Raw genomic sequence first — 8423 nt, forward strand, 5'->3', positions numbered from 1 at the left:
CTGCACCCAGTCCCATAATACCAACAGGAAGTCCTACTCCCAGGCACTCTAAAGAGCCCAGGATCACAGGACCCCAGAATCACAGGATCACAGAGACATCTTGGCTCTGAGGAGTTCTGACACAACCAGGATCACAGGAAGGACAGGCCCTGGTCAGATTTAGCCAGGACAAGTAGCACTAGAGATAACCAGATGGGAGGAGGCAAGTGTAAGAAAATAAGCAACACAAACCAAGGTCACTTGGCATCATCAGAACCAAATTCTCCCACCATAGCAAGTCCTGGACACACCATCATACCGGAAAAGCAAGACGTGGATCTAAAATCACTTCTCATAACAATGATAGAGGACTTCAAGAAACACATAAATAACTCCCTCAAAGAAATACAGGAGAACACAGGTAAACACCTAGAAACCTTTCAAGAGGAAACACAAAAATCCCTTAAAGAACTGATATCCCTTAAAAATACTTAAGGAAAACACAATCAAACAGGTGAAGGAAATGGACAAAAGATCCAGAATCTAAAAATGGAAATAGAAACAATAAAATCAGAAGGGAAGACAACCCCGGGGTTAGAAAACCTAGGAAAGAGATCAGGAGTCATAGATGTAAGCATCACCAACAGAATAAAAGAGAAAGAAGAGAGAATCTCAGGGGCAGAAGATAACATAGAAAACATTGACACAACTGTAAAAGAAAATGCAAAAAGCAAAAAGTTCCTAACCCAAAACATCCAGGAAATCCAGGACACAATGAGAAGACCAAATCTAAGGATAATAGGAATAGAAGAGAGTGAAGATTCCCAATGTAAAGGACCAGTAAATATCTTCAACAAAATTATAGAAGAAAACTTCCCTAACCTAAAGAAAGAGATGCCCATGAACATAAAAGAAGCCTACAGAACTCCAAATAGACTGGACCAGAAAAGAAATTCCTCCCGTCATATAATAATCAAAACACCAAATGCACTAAACAAAGAAAGAATTTTAAAATCAGTAAGGGAAGAAGGTCAAGTAACAAATAAAGGCAGGCCTATCAGAATTACACCAGACTTCTCACCAAAGACTAGGAAAGCTAAAAGATCCTGGGCAGAAGTCATACATACCCTACGAGAACACAAATGCCAGCCCAGGTTACTATACCCAGCAAAACTCTCAATTACTATAGATGGAGAAAACAAGATATTCCATGACAAAACCAAATTTACAGCATGTTTTTCCACAAATCCAGCCCTAAAAAGGATAAAAGATGTAAAACACCAACAACAGAAGCAAAATTACACCCTAGAAGAAGCAAGAAAGTAATCTTTCAACAAACCCACACAAACCTCTATTTACACCTCTAACAACAAAAATAATAGGAAGTGACAACTACTTTTTCTTAATATCTCTTAATATGAAAATTAATATTACCAACATATCCTAATCTATTGAAATTCAAAAGTATGAGAAATTAGAAATTTGTTGGCTATCATCGGTGGTCTCTCTAATTTGGTAATTGGAGAAATAGGTCCAATATTGTACAATCCATATACACTTTCTGCTTGTTTCTACATGACAGCGTCTTGCTGTGTACCACATAATGGTCTTGAAATCATGCTTCTCCTATTTCAGCCTCTCTATCAGTAGTATTGTTCATTTCATGTTTTTACACTATACTATGGTTTTCAGAACAGCTTACATATTTCAAAATTATTTATACAGCCAAAAGAAACATAAGCAATTATCTTGGGAGGTGGCTTGTAAAAAAACAACAAAGAGTGAGACTGAATGCTTTGCTGGATGTTTGTAACTATTGTATCAAGTTTGGAGAAGAAGACTTTATAAGTTATTCTTTCTCTGAGATGAATGCTTTCCAAAGTCATCACAGCCAATGAACCAGATTCTTACCCTCACCTGATATCTGTGCTATCCTCTAAGCAGAACCATTGTTCATTGGTAAAGGACTTCATGGATAGACTATCTTAATACACACACCATTTCTTAAATGAATGTAACCTGTTTTCTGTCGATGAGAATGACGACAAACTCTCAAGTCAAATAGCTTTGACCATAGCAAGAAATCTGTATCTGTGGACTCCCTCTCCACAGCCCGGACAGTATCGAAAGCAAAACAGTGCCATGGGCCCCAGGGCTGCGGCTGCCCACCTGTTGAGCGAAACCTGGTTCCAGTTACATTCAAAAGCTCCACCCCCACAGAGTAACAAGGAAGTCACTGATTGGACTGTTACACTGACGTATTTTGGGGGGAGTGGTTTTTGCCCCAGGTAATATACCTGTTGGGAGAACAAAGGATTCATTATTAAAGAACCAAGATGGCTGAGCAGTAAAGTCTCCTGTCTAACTTTTACCCTTCCACATGGGTAGGTATGTCTGTGGCCACTCTATCCTATCCCTAACTCTCTCTAGCAGCTGCTCTTCTTTCTAACTCCATTTTTCCAGGTTACCCACTGTTTAACGTTACTGCAGGCCAGTAACATGTATCCAAAAATTGTGCCTGCAATTCATTCCTTAGCAGCAGAACTGTCAACTCTTAGCTTAGCTACGATGGAGGTAAAATCCTTTGGTGATGTGAGGGTCATTGAAGTACTGCCTTATTACAATGAACTCCAATGTCTAAAAATTATTCTTATTTTGGGTTTGTACCACAGTAAGAGCCAAGATTTTAACTCTACTAAAAACAAAACAAACAAACAAAAAGACGTTATATATTTATATTCATTTAAAAAAACTAATAGTGATATATTATTTTAAAATATATAGTTAATATGTTCAGAGTTATTTAAAATTTTTATTGAGGAAAACATATGTATTTTCAGTATTGCTGTAGACAAGCATCTATATAAGACTGTTCAGTTGATTGTTGTTTTATATCAAACAACTTTTATAATACTCATTTTTATTATTACAATACTTTATAAATTTTAAAGAGTATGACAAAATAAAAAAATGAAAGGTATGGCAGGTATTGAAGGGGGGTCTCCTCCTTGTTTTTAGGTTTGACACAGGTGAATCCATTTTGATTCTGATCACTTCTACATTTCTTTCACCTGTAGTAATAAATATCCATGAAGTAACTGAGATAGGTCCTATGATTACATCAATACACAGTGAGAAAACAAGGCCTGAAGAAAAGAAGAAAAGGGGGCCAGCAGAATGTGTAAACTGGTAAAGGAGGTTTTGCTGACTCTAAATATTTAAACCCAGGACCCACATTGTCAAAGAAAGTAACTAACTCCTGTAATTTGTCACCTGACCTTCACACACATGCTCACACTCACGTGCATGTACACAAATCAAAGAACTATAATTTAGATGTAGTTCTCATTTCAATCCAATGTATGTTAATCATCTTTCTCCTCCTCAATTTCACTAGATATGCCCTACCTGCCTCTTTACTGAACTGTATTTTTTTTCTTTCACCTTCTTTCTCAGATCACCCATAAAACTCAGAAAAATGAAAATCAAGGCAAAAAAGCAAAAAGAAGAAAAGAAAAAAAGAAATATAAAAGGCTCAAATGAAACAAAATGGCCACACAAAAAGAACAATAAACAACGACAAAACCCGTTCTGTACTGGCAGGCGTAGGGCCTACCCAGGAGTGTGGTTGATATGCCCAGTGACACGCCCTTAAAAACTGATTTTCACTTTGCAAGCAGGTATCAATTGCAGATAGTTTCTTTTAGTCTATTCATTAATTTATTTATTCCCTTTATATCTGATCACAGCCCTAGTCCCTCCTCTTCTCCCAGTCCCATCCTCATATCCTCCTCCTCCTTAGAGAACAGAAAGCCACCCATGGGTACCAACCTGCCCTTGCACATCAATTCACAGCAGGATGAAGTGTGCCTTCTCCCAATCAGACCAGACAAGGCAGCCCAGCTAGCAGAAGGGGACCTAAGTTCAGGAAACAGTGTCAGAGTTAGCTGCAGTTCCAATTGTCAGGGGATCCTAATGAAGACCAAGCTACACACATGCTACAAATGTTTAGGTAGCCTAGGTCTACCCCCTTCATGCCCTTTGGTTGTTGGTTTAGTCTCTGTGACCCTCCATGGGCCCAGGTTAGTTGACTCTGTGGGTTTCCTTGTAGTGTCCTTGACCCCTCTGGCTCAATCCTTTACCACACTCTTCCACAAGACTCCCTGAGTTCCACTTGATATTCGCCTATGGGTGTCTGCATCTGTTTCCATCAGCTGCTGGATAAAACCTCTAAGAAGACATTAATGCTCAGCTGCATTCTGCAAGCTTAGCATAGTATGACTAAAAATGTCAGGATAGTCTCTCTCCCATTGGGTGGTTCTCAAGTTGGGCTAGTCATTGGTTGGCAATTCCCTCCATCTCTGTTCCATCTTTATCCTACACAGATTGTAGACAAGACAAGTTTTGGGTTTAAGGTTTTGTGGGTGGGTTGATGTCCCCCTACCACCACTAAAAGTCCTGTCTGATAACAAGAAGTGGCCTCTTCAGGTTCCGTATCTCCAGCTGCTTGGTGTCTTAGATAGGGTAACCCCCATAGACTTCTGAGATTAGCACCATCCCCTTGTTAGATAGACTTTCATCTGTGAGGCATAGGGATGAACAAATTAAAGGGAAAGAACAAATTAAAGAAAAAAAACCAGGTCTCAACAAAATAAATGGATTAAATTTCTCTGTCAAAATGCTTGACAAACAATGTACTTCTTTCTTTAAGCTCCTAAACACTGAGAGAAATAATATAGATGATGGAAAATTGATGAGATTTTGATTCCTGACATTTGAGTAGCAACCATTCAATAATCTTCTGCTTTGAGGTTGTACAGTCGTGTAGTAATACAACAAAGACTTCCTTGAGTCACATTTGTCACTTAGCTCTGTAATTTTAAAATCCAGTTTTAAAAATAAACTTCTCCAAAGTTTTGAGAAAGAAATTTTCATATTTTGATGAATAGTATTTTTAATACAGTATTTATCATGGATGGCAAAATTAATTAGGTGTAGGTAGTTCAACCTAGTAAACGCATGGTCCAAATAAGATACAGTTGGTGCATCTCCAACTGGAGCTATATATGGTACTTTAGGTTTATACCCACAGGCTATAGACCCAACTGACTGGTTATTGTCTAGATGGGTTGGTGCTCAAGGGGTTGGGATAACACAGTACAGATACTACTGAGAACACGGTCAGAATTACTAGTATGGGTCATGGCATTTATGTGAAGAACAATACATTTAAAATGTCAAAGCAGAGGGTATTGTAAGGTCACAGGATGGAACGTTGCTGATGGAACCCAGGTATGTTAAATCATGAAAGACATGTGGTTTGCATTTTGAAGATGTAAGACAGTCTGCATCTTTTAATGTTTTCCCCTTAGATATTTTCCCTATTAAATGAGGCATCTGACACAGCAGGAGAGTTTGGACAGACAAAGCACCCGCAGAACTCCATTGCTTACAATTAGCTTTGACAAAGCACACATCTCTCTTCAAGCCCTCCTCCCTGCTTCTTAGAAATTTCAGGTCTAGAAAGAGTTAGAGAATCATGAAGCTACCTGTCACCTTAATTAACTGAGTTTGCATAAAAGAGAGAGAGAGAAGGTGGTTTTCATATTCAAGTAGCAAATATGATATCAACAGTGATTTAAAGCTATTCCTATTGTAATAAAGGAAACTGATACAAATGAATGAAAAGTCATGAAAATTAGATTCAAAAATCAATGGAAATGCAGGTACAAGGGCAATGCATAAGAGAAAAAAAGGTTATGCTAATTTCCAACTCAGAAAATGATAGAGGGGGGAGTTACTAAGCTTTTTTCTTTTTTCTTTTTTAGTTATTAAGCTTTTAAAGAGTGAACAAACTTAACTAAGTTTAACTTATTTATTTACTCCACAATTAATTTAATCAATGAGTATTTTGAATTTTCATGCTATACAAATTATATTATAGGTGCTACGATACACTAATGGATTATACATTTATGTGGTAGAGTCAGACTTAAAATAATAAATAACAAATTAATATGAATTGATACGTTCTCTAAAAGAAAATCAAATGGCTGTAGAGAACGTATGATAAAAAACTAATTGTAAACTACCGTCTCAGAGAATCTAATGTTTTCACATCTAATATATACCATTTTATGTCTAAACTGTGAATAGATGACTGGGGAAGAGTGAGGATGACTGAAATGCTCACAACTGGAAAATGTCAAGGATAGTCAAGGCCAGCTTCCCCAGGTTTTTGTGAAAAATGGAGCAGAATCTATATATGAGAGATTTCCAGATCTATACCCAGGCCATGTGCCTGTAGTATAATTTTCTTTCATAGTCTCTAGAGTTATACACTGGATTCAACCGAATCACAAGTAGCAAGTATATCCCTGTTGTTTGTAAAAACAATCTAGGGTGATATAGAATGGAGACACTGAAAGCCAAAGTGCCACGTGCAATTTGGAAAGGGAATTTCAGCATAGCTGAGACTGTAATCAGAGACTGTTAGCTTTTCTCCTCTTATGATGTGCTGAGTTACAGAATCCTTCTGGTATATTTGGAAATAGGTCTATGAGTTTCAAATTTAAGATGCCCGTAACTTAGAACAGAATTCAGGTAAAGATCCATCATTACCCAATAGGTGATAATTCAAGACTTGTTTCTTTGTGATGTGATATAAGAGACATCAACTGTTTTCATTTTAATATTATAGCATATGGTCTAATATTTACAGAAAGCCTCTTTCAATGTAGTTCATAATATATCTCTCTTTATCTTGTTCACCAAGGAGCCACAGTGAAAAAAAACGTATTCCTGATTTGTACTTCAAGTTGTTAGTCATTCACAACAGTGTATTAGAGTCACAGGATTAAGAAAAGTATATAATGTTATAATAACAAATGATAAATAATAGTGTCTGGGGAATCGTCTCTTTCAAACAAACTTAAGAGCCCCGTTTTCATCATTAATAATATTCAAAAATCCAAACAGCATTATGTCCCTTATTTTCTGATCCTGTGAGAACCGGTGAAGATTGCTGACTAGATTATGATGTGATTTATCTGTATTCAGGGACATAAACAGATTTCCTCCTGAAAAAGACATTAATTAAGCATAGTGGAGATATCTTAAATATTACAAACTGATTTATGACAAGTATTCTATGAGCCATTACAGAGAATATTGGCTTGTAAACAAAAGAAGTGAAAAATTCATTATTTCCTACTTTATCAGCCAATCAAGATATTTTGGTCATTAAGAAATAAATTGTAAATCCATAGGTGAAATATTAAAACCAACTTACATAAACATTGTATGAAATAGTACATGACACTATTTAAAGTTTTGCTTTTGAACTTTCAATTATATATATATATATATATATATATATATATATATATGTATGTAAATAACTAAAATTTGTTACTTATATTAGTTCTGATATAGTTAATCCCAAATGATGTATATTATTAAGATCAAATCATTTGGGAACTGTTTAAAGATTAGTGGCTATTGAGTTGTGGAGCTTTCTTGTACAATTTTTTTAAAATGACCCATTATCAAATACATTGTGTTCTCTCCCATTCCACTGGCTAATTGATTCTTTTGCTGTACACACTGATTTTAGGTTGCTATAATCCCACCCACTTGGTTATCTTTCTTATGGCAGACTGTGTTTAGTGTTATATCCAAAATTCATTCTCATAAGCAACCTTTTTAGTTGTTTAAGTTTCATGTTTTACATTTGAATTTTAATTCTCTGCATGTTGATATGTATAGATGGCAAATAAACTGAGCTAATATTTTACTAGGAAGAAAAGTGTACCAATGTACAAAAATAAATGACCAACAAGTTCAAGAAAAGATATTCAATCTCATCAGGGAAATAGAAATCAAAACTATGGTGAGATATAATCTTATACTTGTTAAGATGTTTATTATGAAAAGGATGTTTAAAAATATGAGTCCTACATCCCACGAGTCGCAGGGGAGTTGCAGGGTGGCAGGGACAGGATCCTCTCAGCTTCCAAGTGACAGAGGTGGATCAACGACCTTCTCTGCCCATCCTTGCAAGTGGAGGGCCTACCACTAGAGAGTGCCTTAACCCAGAGACTCTGTTGAGAGCCGCCATTTTCTCTCCGGTGAGTTTCTAAGACTGGAGCAGCCAGCCTGGAGGCACAGGCCCCACGAGTCTCAGGGGACATGCAGGGCGGCAGGGACAGAACAAGCTCTAGTCAGAGACACTAAGAATATCTAACACCAAAAATCAAGAGATGGTGAAAGGCAAACGCAAGAATCGTACCAACAGAAACCAAGACTACTAGGCTTCATCAGAACTTAGCACTCCCACTGCAGCAAGTCCTGGATATACCAAAAAACCAGAAAAGTAAGAATTGGATCTAAAATCATATCTCACAATGCTGATAGAGAAACTTAAGAAGGACATGAATAACTCC

This window comes from Mastomys coucha, unplaced genomic scaffold (genome assembly GCF_008632895.1).
Source record: "Mastomys coucha isolate ucsf_1 unplaced genomic scaffold, UCSF_Mcou_1 pScaffold22, whole genome shotgun sequence".
NCBI classification, from domain to species: Eukaryota; Metazoa; Chordata; class Mammalia; order Rodentia; family Muridae; genus Mastomys; species Mastomys coucha.